Source organism: Ceratotherium simum, chromosome 17 (assembly GCF_057802395.1).
Source record: "Ceratotherium simum simum isolate JZ-2026a chromosome 17, ASM5780239v1, whole genome shotgun sequence".
Classification (NCBI taxonomy): Eukaryota; Metazoa; Chordata; class Mammalia; order Perissodactyla; family Rhinocerotidae; genus Ceratotherium; species Ceratotherium simum.
In genome coordinates, this window is record NC_141916.1 from 9,764,991 (window position 1) to 9,778,983 (window position 13,993).

The 13,993-nt window shown below is 41.5% G+C and overlaps 1 protein-coding gene across 2 annotated transcripts in view; it reads right to left on the reverse strand.

Annotated features, from left to right (window-relative positions):
• Nucleotides 1-10,961, reverse strand: part of SLC16A7 (solute carrier family 16 member 7) — a 171,233-nt gene extending 160,272 nt beyond the window's left edge. For both annotated transcript variants that reach the window (XM_087442099.1, XM_087442100.1), the window contains exon 1: nucleotides 10,819-10,961. The gene's annotated coding sequence lies outside the window, so the exon portion shown is untranslated. The remainder of the gene's footprint in view (nucleotides 1-10,818) is intronic.
• Nucleotides 10,962-13,993: the final 3,032 nt, after the last annotated feature.

The following is a 13,993-nucleotide window of genomic DNA, read 5'->3' on the forward strand; positions in this document are numbered from 1 at the left end:
AGGAAAAAAGAGGACATTACAAACAGCTGAACATTAAGAGGCAAAAAAAGAGAAAAAGAGTTGTGGACAGAAAGTAAAAGAAACAGAGAGAAAGGATACAGAAAGTTCTGGTCCAATAAAATAGCAGTATTTTCAATAAAAATCCGCAGAAGCATTTGTAGTGAAAGTAGACTCAACTTTTATAAAAACATGGCACAATGCTTGTAACAGAAAAGAATTACGCTACAGAGTAGAGCAAATTGGCAAATTCACTTTTTTAAATTTCTGAAAGTCCATTCCTATCTGTGTTCTAGCTCCAAAAGTTTCTCTTTTTAAAAAAGTCAATTTCTTGGTCATATTGGATAAAGTGGATCTGCTTCCTAGTACTGTAGTCTTAAGGCAATTCTTCGTTCCATCTGTTCCTTAGTGTTCTCTTCTGTAACATAGGAATAATAACATCTACCTCATGGGGCTATTGTAAGTGTTTAATGAGATAAGGCGTGAAAAGCTCTTAGAACAGTCATGGCACCTAGTTGCATGCTCAATTTTTTTATTATAACTAGTGATTAGCAAAAATTATTAATGTATGTCCAGCATGCATGTACTTTATGAAGGTAGAAATAACATGGGAGAAAAAAACATTCTCTGTCCTCAACAAAAATAATCAATTTTATCAAATGAATAAATATTCTACAAGGCCACATGGACTATATTTTAGCATCACAGACTACTGAGTAAAACAAAAATCTTATTTTTAAATAGGTCACCAATTGATTCAAATGTCTCATCAAGTTTAAATATCACTGTTCTAGATGAATACTTATAAAAAGGATTCTCATAGGCAAATGGTTATAATATTATATGAATTACATACATACTTCTGAAGACTGTTGTTTTTATCCACGTGTTTGCTTTTGCTTTCGAGTTTTGTGGCACTTACAATGACTATCTCCTCTTTTCACTTAAAGACTATCCATCCCTCAGCCCCAAAACATTTCCACTTCTTTCATAAAAGTCTTCTTTTTTCCTCCATCACATAGTAAAGTCTCTCTCTTCTGAAATCCTAGAGCAAGGGTCAACAAATATTTTTCTCTAAAGCGCCAAATAGTAAATATTTTAGGCTTTGTAGGCTAAGTCACAACTATCCAACTCTGCCCTGTAGCAGGAAAGCCACCACAGAAAATACAGAAAGAAACAAATGTTGCTATATTCCAGTAAAACTTTACTTATGAAAACAGGCAGTGGGCTGGATATGGCCCAAGGACTATAGTTTGTCAACCCCCGTCCTAGATGATCACTGCTCTCTATCATTTTTTTTGACACTTAATCCTACTCTGCATTGTTCCTTTAACTAGGCATACATAGAGAATATCTCTAAAATTACAGTCTCCTTGGGGGTCAGGAAAGATGTCTTACACACATTCTTTTCATGTTTCTATGTAGAGTACTTCATATAGCAATGCTTAATTATTTACTGATTCTAATTGATTTAAGATATGGGAACAAGATCTAGTTGCCATTAGCATCTTACCTGCATTGAAACATCTACTGAGGCATTGACTCTTAGGGTTCTCTAGTGGGCAGCCTCATCTTGATGAGTCTTTATTCTTTTTTATCTCTAAATGAACATAATCTATCTTACATAATAATAATAAGGATTACAAATACTGCATATAAAAGATCAGACACACAAGAGGCACTTAAATGGTATCAATAATTATGGTGGCATACGTTTTGTGCCAATATGAATAAACATATCTAAGTCGTGATAATAGAATGATTACTGTCTTTTTCTTTGTGGTAGCTTTTAAATGTGCTTATGTGTACTACTATATCTAAATGGAAAGTAAGGAATTCCCATCTTAAAATTCCCTTGGGATGCAAATTCCCAATTGACATTACTAAGTTTGTGGCTAAGTGAAAAATTCAGCACTTAAATATTTTTGCAGCATCAATATCAGTGCTTGTGTCTTCCTATAGTGCAAAAATCAGAGTTTTGTCCATATCTGAAAGACCCACATTGTTATAAAGTCAATGAATTGTTGTTGATTTATGAATATCCTGCTTGGCTCAAGCTGTGAACAGTGATACTATAAATCATAAATACTTGTACACAGAAGAGAATTCCTCAAGAATAAAGAGGCTCTGCCTCAAAATATGCCAAAGATGTAGGTAGAGAAAAAAGCAAAATGATTATGATTACTATTTCTTCGTTACTTGTATTATTTACTTACTCTCCAACAACAACCCCATGATATAGGTTTTATTGTTACCATTTTTAAAAATGAGGAAACTGGGGGTTCTGAAGGTTTACATATCTTGATTTTGGTTAAACAGCTGAGATGTGGCTAAGTCAAAATTCCATCAAGGTCTATCAATCTATCTCTCTACAAAGCCTCTGATCCAACATGTGACATTGAGATGGATAAAAAAAGGAGAACAGAGAAAAGAGAGAACTACAGAATGAGACAGAATACAGAGAGCAGATGACATTGGAGGTCTACAAAAAGTTGACTGAGGGACATAAATTGCTTAACCATGTTTTGAGACTATGTTCCATTACTTTGTGCCACTTAAGACTAAAAGGAACTTATCCGTTTTATTCCCAACCACCTCTCTAAAATCTAAAATGACACAGTGGAGCACAGTGGAGGAATAAATAGTTGTTAAAGGACTGCATTCTCTGGCTTGAAATATGTCAGAAGCTTTATTCAAAATCCCACTTCACTGCAGATTTGACATATACACATCCATGGGAATTCACCAGACCCTACTCCATCAGGCACCCACCAGCGCGTGCAGCCTGCAGCTTCCGTGGAGTCCCACCATCCCCACGTACTCTCCATCCCCACTACCTTGCAACCAGTGCTAGAGGGATCACATTCTGAACTCACTGTTCCTTCAGTCCCCACTGTTTCTCCACCCTTCCTGAGTTCACAAGCAGTAAGAAATCATTATTTTCTCTAAGCTTTCTAGTTTGGTTCCAGATACTTCCCTCTAACAGTAAGGAAGCCTTATCATTCTGCTGACTCTGTGTTTTAACTGATCAACACCCCTTAAACTTGACTAGTCTTTTTTTTTTTTAACATTTCTCAAACTTCCTTCCTCTAGAACCTCTTAAAATCCACTGCTGCACTGAACACTTTAAAATACTAATACTGAAAAGGTATATTGTGGTTAATAGATTCAAATCCAGACCCCCTCCACTGACAAGAAGTATAACCTTGGGCAAGATACTTAACCTCTGTGCCCTAATTCCCTCATTTGTAAAATGAGGGTCATAATAACGTGTCCTCATAAGGTTTTGAGGATTAAATTAGTTGAAACATGTAAAATGAACATGTAAAATGATGCCTGGCATATTGAAGTGTTCAATAAAGGCAAGCTCTTTTTACTCAAAGGTTATCTCTATAGCTTTATCTAATGGCCACTTCTTCGGTCCAGTATCTCTAAACTCATTTATTACACACACACACACACACACACACACACACACACGGCATGTTTGTTGTTTTACCTCCTACAGCAGTAATCTACAAAGGACGATAATTTTACCAAGTGACTAATTTCTGATTGTAACCAAAATTTAAAGTGAGCTTTCCTTCTTTCCTTCCTTCTTTTCAGTGATTTATTCATTTACTCATTCATTACACTGAGGGCCACAGAGAGAAAATGTTCAGTCCTGAGATAACAGTGGGTTCTTCCAGAGGTGGATCTCTCTATACATCTTTATTTCCCACCCTCTGACTTCATCTGAAAAGAGATGATATTGATGGCTAGCTGGGTCACGAACAAGAGTTCAAACATTTCTATTCATAAACAACAATTTTCATCCTTGAACTATTCTGTACATTTCCGGACTTTCCTGAACTTGAATGCTTCCAAAAATACAGTGGCCCCCAAAAGGAGCTTAACCAGGTCACGTAAAGAACAGGTAGGAAAACTGAATATGTTAAATTGATGGAGAAAATATAATACATTTAAGTTGTCACCACATAGGTACAGGCTGTCAATCAACCCAGAAAGGGATTTATTTTGTGTGGCCCCAGAAAGCAGAGTAAGGAAGGATCCAGGTGGAAGCAAGAAGAATTTAGTCACAATTGGAACTGCCTTAAAAAGAACAAGCTGCCTCAGTGTGCAAACTAAAAATAAATAATAGATGGTGGTTTGTTGAAGATGCTGAAGAAACAACACATAAAAGTGGAAACAAATGTCCTCTAAGTTCCTTGCAACTCCATAATCCACCAAAGTGCTAAAGGATAAGTAAATGTGGATATGTTATTATTCCTGAGGTCCAGAAATTTTTAGTATATGGAGAAAATGAAGACATATACAAATGCAACTATATGAAATGTTTAAAACAATTAAGACAGATTACAAATGCGAAGTTACTGAAATTTCAGAAAAGCTTCTTCTACCTTTCCAGAGGCTTCAGGGGAAATCTGAATGCAGTGTTTAAGCTCAGCTTTGAAGGTGAGGTTAAAACTAGACATGGAAAGAGCAAGAAGTTAGAGCATTTTAAGACGAAAGAAGAGCATGACCAGAGGTATGGTGTTATGAAGATGAATGAGGCCCAGGGGACAGTGCAGTTTGACTTGAGTATGGTGGCAGTGGGAGATGAGGCTGAAAGCTTTTTGGAATTACAAAGACTGAAGTGTTGGTCCTTAGACCTAGGTAATGGGAGTCACCAAAGTGTTATTTACAGGTAGGTAAGGGAGGTGTACTTGAGTAAGAGTGTCTGGTGGCACGTACAGAATGAACTAGTGGAGCGAGAGACTAGAGGTGAGAAGACCTGCTAAGATATGACATGGCTCCAGGTAGTCCATCAAAAGTGCCCCAACTCCGTGGCAGCATCAGAAAAGAGGAAACTGGTGAAAGAAGTATTTTGGAAGCACAATTGACAGGTCTTAGCAACTGACTGTGAGAGGCAAGGCCAGGGGAGGGGGCTCTCAAAAGCTTCTAGACTAGAATACTAATATCAACATAAGCAAAGGGGACAAGAGAAGGAAGGAAGACACAGGAAGTTCAGAAGAGACCAAAGAGTGCAGCACAGAAAAGGGGAGCTGTCCAGCGTAGGAAAGGTCCACCTGAAGCTTATGGTGAAGGCTGAAGATAACGATGGGAGTTATTGCTACCCAGGTGAAAGTGAGGGTCAAGAGAGGATGTCGATGGGTTGAATATACACAAAAGAAAAACTCGAAGCAGAAACTGAGGAGCACATACTTCAGCGACTAGGAGATGAAAGGAGAGCTGAAGAAAGAGCTGCAAATGAGCAGTCAGAGAAGTAAGAGGAGAACAAACACCCCGTGGAAGCCAAAAGAGGAGTTTAAGCAGCAGCAGGTGCCAACATCGCCAAAGGCTGTTGACGGTTGAAAGCAAAGGAACATTTGGAGCCTACGGGGTCAATGGCAACCTGATTATTAAATGTTAATACTTAATATGCCTTATAAGAAAGAATTCATTCCTTCAAATCAAAATATTTTCATGTAAGATTATTCTTTTTATCCTTTGAGCAAAAACAAGAGAATTTCTTCTTTGAGGATACTCTGACCTCAAGGATAATTTCCTTAAATATTCTCAGTTTGATCCTATTGGCCAATAGTTTTCAACCACATCTAGTACCCTTCTTCCAAGAGGTATATTTAAATGCAGGGAGCACATGTGGTAATTCTAACGACTGAGGGGAAGCTGTCAGTATATGGACGACAGGACCATAGACACGAACTGTCCTGCAGTGAAAGAGGCATTCCCACATAATCAAGAGGTGTCCTGCCAAAAATGCCAATACTGTCACCTGTTGAGCAACATGTCACATGATGCTGTTTACCACTAAAGGCACCTTTCACACAGTTGAGAAGAACTGATAGAACTTCAGATTCCGAAATTTTGGAGAATCAATTCTAAAATAAGGTAAATATCATTAATACAGTTCTTGCCTTGGAAACTTTTCAAGCAAATGCATGCCTTTTACTTTTACTGTTTATTCATATCTAATCTAGTTCCAAAAGAAATAGATCTTTAAGTAAATTACTTAGTAGGACAGCTTCTTCTTATAAATTATAATTCTTCCATGTGTTAGCTCTAATCAGAATCTGATTAGGGGTATAGATGATTAACAAGAATACATTTCATTGTGTTATTAGGTGAGGAAACAGCCAACGATCGAAATAAAATGCTTTCCAAAAAAACCAACATATTATACAGATCTTTATTCATCTACACAAATATTTCTCTTGCATTCACCACTCATACTAAATATTTTCAATTGAAAATTGCTGTTTTAATGCCAAGTTTTACCAAAAATTAATCACTGGTTTAGACAACTGAACCACATAGACATTCTGGTGGGATTATCCTAATTGTATCAAACTTTTAACAAAAATATCTTTACAACAGCATCTTATAGCTGTCACTCAAATGCCTTGTAAGATTTTTATGAACTCTTTTGGGATTTCAATAAATATTAATGAAAATATTTGCAAGAGAGTTTTGGTATCAGGACGAGAAAATTGTTTTCAAAAATACTTGCATCCCTTATTAACACCGATATTTATGAATATGTTGTAAACATCCTTGGTGAACCCTAGCTGGACTAGTTTACTATTGTCAAGTTCAATTGGTTTAACTTGTGGTTAAGCTTTTTCTGTAAGTTAAAAAAAAAAAGGTTCTGTTACTCACTGGGACCTAGCGTGCAGTTGTTTCTCAACACATTTCCTAATCGCCTTGATCCAAACAGTTTTGAGAAAGCCTGTGACAAATGAGGATGACCTCTCAGACAATGAGGGTCCATTTAATGGTTTATTACGCAATCCAACAGTTATGCCATCTAATGGGAAACTTAACATTTCAAAGTTTTCCCAAACATCTGTTAAGAAGAATAAGCCAGTGATCCTTATAACAACTTAACAGCCTTAGGGCCAAATATTTAATACCTAACACTAGCTACCATGTACTGAGTTATTTCTATACATGTGCTAAGCATGCTATTTTACAGATATTATCTCATTTAATCTTTACAACCAACATATGGAATTGATTACTACTCTCTTTTTACACACAAAAAAACTCATATTTAGTGAGGTTTTTACACATGAAGAAACTAAGATTTAAAGAGGTTTAGCCACTGCCCCTAGCCAAGGAGTGGCAGAGCCAAGATCACCACCCAGACAAGCCCGACTTCAGAGCCCCTGCTTTGAGCCTCTCTCTGCCCTGTCCTGCCCCAGAGACCGGAGTCCCACAGGGTTCCCAGATGAATCATGTATGGTCTCTACTCTCAAGGATGATGTGGCCTAGGAAAAGACATAGGATGCCGAGGCAAATAATTGTAATTCAAGGTAACATAGCATTATTGGCCTAAGAGAAGTCTAGATCTAGTCACAAGGCAGTTCAGATGAACAGAGATTACTTCAAGATAAGGGAACCAGGAGCGAATTTTTTCTTTGGGATGGGTGGTGGGGGATGAGGGGGAGGAACGGCAGTAAAGGAACATAATTAGTACTTGCTGCACACCATTCTACTTGTCAGGCCTAGTAGAAGACACCTTACATTTGTTATCTTCTTTGGTGTTCGCAACAACCATCTAAGTATCACCCCCACGATGCATAAGACTAAGTCAACCAGTGGCTTAACTGAAATTGCAACCCAGAAACCCTGAATGATGACTTGGCCTTTTTTTGGTCCGCCTTGAGCAGGTTTCTTTTTCCCGTTTATGGGGGTATAGGCACCTTTTGCTAATTAGTCAGCCCAAAGAGAGTGCTTCTCTAATTCACACAAAGGAGTCTTACTGCCTAGATGACCAGACAAGGACAAGGCAAAGGAATCTTCAAGAGCCCTGAGGGCAGACACCATGAGGGATATCCTGCCACATTTAGAGCTGTAGGCACGAAAGGAGCGCACTCTCCTCATTTTCCTCCTTCCTCCCTCTCTCCACTTCAGTCTCCCTCCCTCCTTCCTTCCTTTGTTTTTTCTACAATCAGTTGTTCAGAACTATCACATCTCGGGCACTGCACTGGGAACAGGGAACAAGACAAAGCCCCTGCCCTCATGCAGCTTCATGCCAGGCAAAAGCTGTACTACTGAGTGGTTAAAGCCAGAAAGTCGGCCTGAGTGTCTGCCTGCCCCAGCTCAGCCACTCTCCAGTTGTGCAATCTGGGCAAATTACTTAATTCTCTGTGCGTAAATCCCTCTTCTGCAAATGTGGATATCGACAGATATCGACAGACCTACCTCACAGGGTTGTTAGGGGAATAAAAGGAGTTAATACACAGAAAGTTGCAGCACAGGGCCTGGAGCGCAGTGAGCATTATAGAGATGTTGTTACAGTTACTGCACTCTTGGTCTTCTTGGAGTGAGTGGATTATAGTCTGTCCAAAGTGTAGAAGAAACGGCAGCACAGTTTATTCTCTCAAAAAATGGAAATCAATTTATTGGCAAAGATGATGTTCAGGGAAAGGGTGTCCTCCCCTCATGGCAGGAAGAAAATCCTCCACGGGCAAAAGAACCGGGCTGAATGCACAGGTTTCTGAGACAAGGTACCCTTCTCAAATTTGCCTTTTAGCAGATCTTGCGAACATTCTTATAACTGCTACATCCCCTTCTAGTTATTTGTGACATATGTCTCTTCCATTGAGAAACTGACTGAAAGCAAGTAGGAAAAGAAGATTAACCTGGATGACTAGATGTGAATTTTTTGAGAGCAGAATTCCAACCTCATTCATCTTGGTAACCACAGAGCAATGGCTGGAATGATTTTAAGAGTTCAAAAATAGCTAGTCTATATTTTAGGTGCTTTCCATATACTTTATTCTCATGATAGCACTTCAGGGTAGATACCACCAATCCCTTTTCATGGATAAGAAAAACTGAATATGAGATTGTTAATTACTCAACCTTTTTACTTTAACCTAATTACTCAACAAAAGTGCAGAAGTGATCTTGAAATCTAGGTCTAACTCTAACATTAATTACCTTTTTCCATTTGAATGTCTCAAAAAATGTCTGGTGAATGAATATAGAAGTAAAAGCAAAGACAGACTTCCTTTTATTTCAGATCCGAAATCCAGGAATATGACTCTGCGTTACAGATACCTCGTTAGCTCACTTTGCCCTCCTGAAGGGAAGGAGAGCTCAAGACCAAAAATATAAGTCAGATATTATAAAAGAGTAAACGCATGTCTAGGAATAAACTGAGCATTTATCAGAAGATGTACTAACTTGGACATCCGGAAACGGATGTTAAAATTTCAGATCACTTGCCATTATTAAAACACCCCCTGGGGGAAAAAGCAGTAGGTAATTGCAAACTGTTGATGTGATTTTTGCAAAAAAGTTTCTGACTTGATGAGTTGTTACATAACACAGTGAGTTGCTTAACGTAAGCATCTTTCCCTTTGACTGAGATCATTGGGTCTCCACTCACTTAGATTGTTTGAAATGCAGTGTGCTCAGAAGCAGAAAGTGGGGTTAGGATTGCTTCACCGGGTCTAAATCAGGGTCACCCTGTTCAACCTTTATCCACTCTCTGCAGCCACCACCCAGCTCTTCTTTTTCAGCCACACTCTCCCAAATGCACATTTAGTACTTGGGTTCCACCGACACAGCACATTCAAGCGAATGTGTCTGCTGCAAGTCTGCAGCCCTGTTGAGCTCCCAGTCTGCGTTGAGCCATAAAGCATAGGGTGCCAGGAAAGAGCATCTGGGGCCCACTGTCCTCCCGGACGGTCTTTTTCACATCACCCCCATGACTGCCGACGATTTTATGAGTCTGCTGCGTCTCTTATTGGACCCCGGGAGGGAGGAGGTCACGAAATACTAGCTTTTTCTACTACCACCAGCCCTCCTTCACTTAACTCAGCCCACGCAGTACTACTTCTCCAGTAAGGGGAGGCAGAGTCACTTGCCGAGAAACCGCTCCTCATTTCCTCTCCTCTGGGGTGTGCGTGTGTAATTTGAATACCCCTGGAGTAGACCACAAATTTCCCTTGCCAGCCCTACCAGGAAAATGGCCTTGGTCACGACCGCCCTTGCCAAGGCAGTCAGCAAGTCCTTTCGCGGAAGTCAGGGAGAAAAGAGAGTGGAGAGAGCAGCCACAGAGCAGCATCCGCTGAGCGGGGGCCGAGCGCACGTGAGCCGCCTCGCCAGCCTCCCGCGCTACCTTACCTGACCGGGCGGCCCCAGCGCGGGAACCCAGAATGAACCCGGGACGCGCAGGCCCTCCTCGGCCCCTGTCCACTCACGCTCCCCTCTGCCCGGGCGCAGGCCTCGCCCGCACACACCTTTCCATCTGTCTCCGTCCCCGCCATGCTACCTCGGGACTGAAAAAGCAGGAAGACGACCCCCATAGTATGTCTTCCTTTCCTCCCCGTCTCTCCGCGCCCCGACCATCTGCTAAAAGAGAAGATGCTCCCTACACACGCTCTCACCAGCACGCCCCGTCCCCACCTCCTGCGGCAACGAGGCCACCCCTGGGTGCTCGCGGGCCCGGGGCGGGATGCTGGCGAGAAGCGCACTCGTGCGCCAGGGAGAGGCGGGAGCCCCGCGCGCAGAGTGTTGCTGCAGAAGCCCAGAGCGCGGGCACCTCCTTGCCGAACGCACGTGGCGGCGCGGGGCGCTCCCCGCCGGGACCCTCGGGGGCCCCCCGCCGCCGCTGTCCGCGCGCCGGTGACGCGCGCTCCGCTGCGGCGGCAGCTCCGGGGTTTTTGTCTATATAAGGGCTCGCTGGCGCGCCGGTCCCAGGCTGGCCCGTGTTGTTACACGCGCGTGGGGCGGCTCGGGTGGCAGACGCGCGCTCGCCGGGCCCTCCGCCGGCGCCTCCCGTGCCCCCGGGGAGACCGACTTTACCTGGTCCCCGGCACGGGGCGGGCGCTGCGGGTCTCCGTTCCCAACTGGCTGCAGCCGGTGCGCCGCGCCGTCACCGGGTGAATGGAATTATTTATTTATTTATGTCCCCTGACGTGTCCTCGCCCGCCGCAACCGGAGGAGGAGGCGGCGGCGGGGCGGGGAGGCGCGGCTGGCGAGCGCCCTTGTGGGTGCCCGGGCGCCGGGGGGGGGCCCGAGCGGGGCGGGGCGGGGGCGGGGGCGGGGGCCGGGGCTTTGCGGGGGCCCGGCGCCCGCGGGGGCGGGGGCGCGGGGGACAGCCGCCGCCCCGGGACTCCGGGCGGACTGAGCATGCTCCGAGCGACTGTCAACGCTGGAGACACTGGCTCTGTGGCTCGGGGCACTCCACTTCGGATTTTAGTTTTGACCAAGACGGAAAGCCGAAAGTCGGGGGGAGAGAGCGGTCGCGACACGCCGCATCCGAAGCGCTTTGGCGCTTAACCCGGGAGCCAGGTGTGCAGCAGCTCTGTTTAGACACCCCAGGGAGGTCTGCGACCTCTGGGAGAGGGAAGCAGGCGAAAGGAGAGGGGCCCGGCAGAGTGCAGGGAGATCAGCAGATTCTCATTGTGAGCTTGGAGGGAACGAGTCGGGCCATTTCTCAATTGAGGCGGTTTTGAGGGGCCAGGGAGGGGGGGGGATGGCAGTGTTGGAGATGGGGTTCACCAACCAAATCATTCTAAGGGAAAAATAAAATTTACATCGTGAGAGGGGAAGTATAGAAAATAGCACAAGAAGACCTTGAAAATAGGAAAGAAATGAAAGTCATTTGTAAATGATTCCTTTCATTTTTAGTTTCTCAAATTATTTACTTCTTCAAAATGGGGTTTAGTTATTTCACAATGAGCAGTGCTAGGGATAATGGTAGTTCCACAGTCATTGATTTGGTTTCTTCTACCTTTATTTTTTTTCTTCTCTGTCCAGAACATGTTTCTTGGGGAAGTTGGAAAGAGGAAGGCCTGGGAATGAATTTTTAGGCTAGGTTCCTTTGATGTCTTGAAGTTTAATTACTACTTAGAGAAAAAGAAACAGTCCAGAAGAATAATCCTGGGCTTGGATTTGAGAATTGATATTGCAGGTTTTTTGTCAATTTAACTGAATTCCCCCCCATTTCTGCTCCTAAAAAGTGAAAAAGGTAAAATGTGATGTTAATCCTATATAATAATATAACTTCCTAAAAGCTTTTCATGTTTATTCTACAACTTAAATCATTTACAAGAAGCCAAGATAATTTAGTTGAAATAACTGGAGTTTTGATGTCCAAGGGACAAAGAATCATAATGGTAATAATAGTAATAATAATAATTATACTTATTTATTAAATGCTTATCATTGTCAGGCACTGTTCTAAGTATTTAATATGGATTATCTCAATTAATACAATGACTCTATTAAATTATTCACGATTTACAAATTTGGAAACGGACAAGTTAATCACTTGGCTAAATTCACATTGCTTACTTCTGCCACAGCTAATCTGTCAGCTTGGACAAAACTTAAATTTTAGTTTCTGCAGCCACAAACTCAAAATAATATGAACTTTTTACTGCTGTCATAACATTTAGGTGAGATGATATAGTGAGGTGGATGGTAGATAATATGAGATGAATAAACAGTGACTATTATTAGTAACTTGAAAAAGTTTGGAAGACAATTTTACAGAGAGGGGTAGTTTGAAAACTAAGAAACAAAGGCAGAAAATTCTAGAAAGGACTTTAGACTTTTTTAAAGCTAAAAATGTGTAAATTGACATTTGAATAAGATATAATAGGCATTTGATAATGATGGAATGTCTAGCAGTGACTATAAACACTGCATTTACATTACAAAAAGAATGTTGAATTTTAAAAAGAAACAATATTAAGACACACATTTCAAGGTCATGTTCTTAAGTGCTATTGATAGTTTTCCTGCTTATTCATCACTTTTACTTCCTTTCAAAGAAGAGAAGGAAGAAGAAAGACCATGTATTTCCTGAGTTTTGACCCTATTCTCCCTTTTGCTTCTCTTTGATTGTTCTTTTTTGTCCTGTATTTTTTACAGCCTCATGTTCAAGGCCTATTTAACCCATTGCCATACTCCTCAACATTACTACCCATAGTATTATGTCATAACCATGGCAAGTTTTCTTTTTAAATCTTGTTTTTCCAACAGTAAAACTCTGAATCCAATTTACCTACTGCCCCAGTGTTAGTATTTGGGGATTCATTTCTAAATTGCCTTGTTGCTATGGCCAGGCATACCATATAAATATTTGGTTAGATTAGAAAGAAATCTGAAAGGAGAATTAGGTGGGAATAAGTCCAGTCAATTTTTCCTATAACTTATAGTCTTAATATTGTTCAGAAATACAATTTAGGGAAAAAGGAAACTGTATGATTAGAACTTGAAATGCTTTGGGTAAAATTTTGCCTAGGTTTCTATTCATAAGGTGAAATAACAATGGGAGAAACAAAGAATAGCAATATACTCAATATTCTAGCAACTCACATTCCGCAAATGAGTAAACAACTGAACACATCCATAACATACAAACTAATAAAGCCCAAACTTTATACCCACAGCCTCATATTCCGGGTTCTCTGGACCTCCATTCCTCCACCATGCCGTATCTTCTCATCTTTTTCTGTCTTTTCTCATTCCTCATCCTCTTTTCCATATCAAACTTATCTAAACCTTTTTTCCTTTTAGGCCCAGCAAATGTATCATCACCTCTGTAGCATTTCAAAAATTCCTTCAGTAAGAATTAATTCCATCTCCTTCTGTGGTCTTTCCCATAGACCATGGTGTATGCCTCTATTGGGGGCATTTTCTTTCTGCTTCACAGTATGGCTATGTTATTTTTTTTCTGTCTCCCTACCTTTTAGGGTGTTGGAGGGTAGAGATGTCATTTTATTCATCTCTGTAATCTTCCAGCATCCAGCACAAATTCTTGCAGATATAAGATAATCAATAACGTTTGCCAAATGGAGGAAAGAGATGATTGCATGACTTTAGGCAACGGATATGTAGCAGAGGCTGTTGGTGCTCACAAGATCCATGATCTGCATGACGCTATGTTTCCTGGCTTCTCTTACAGTTATATTGGGGCCATATGACTAGTTCTAATTACTAGAGTATGAATGAAAGTGACATATGTCCT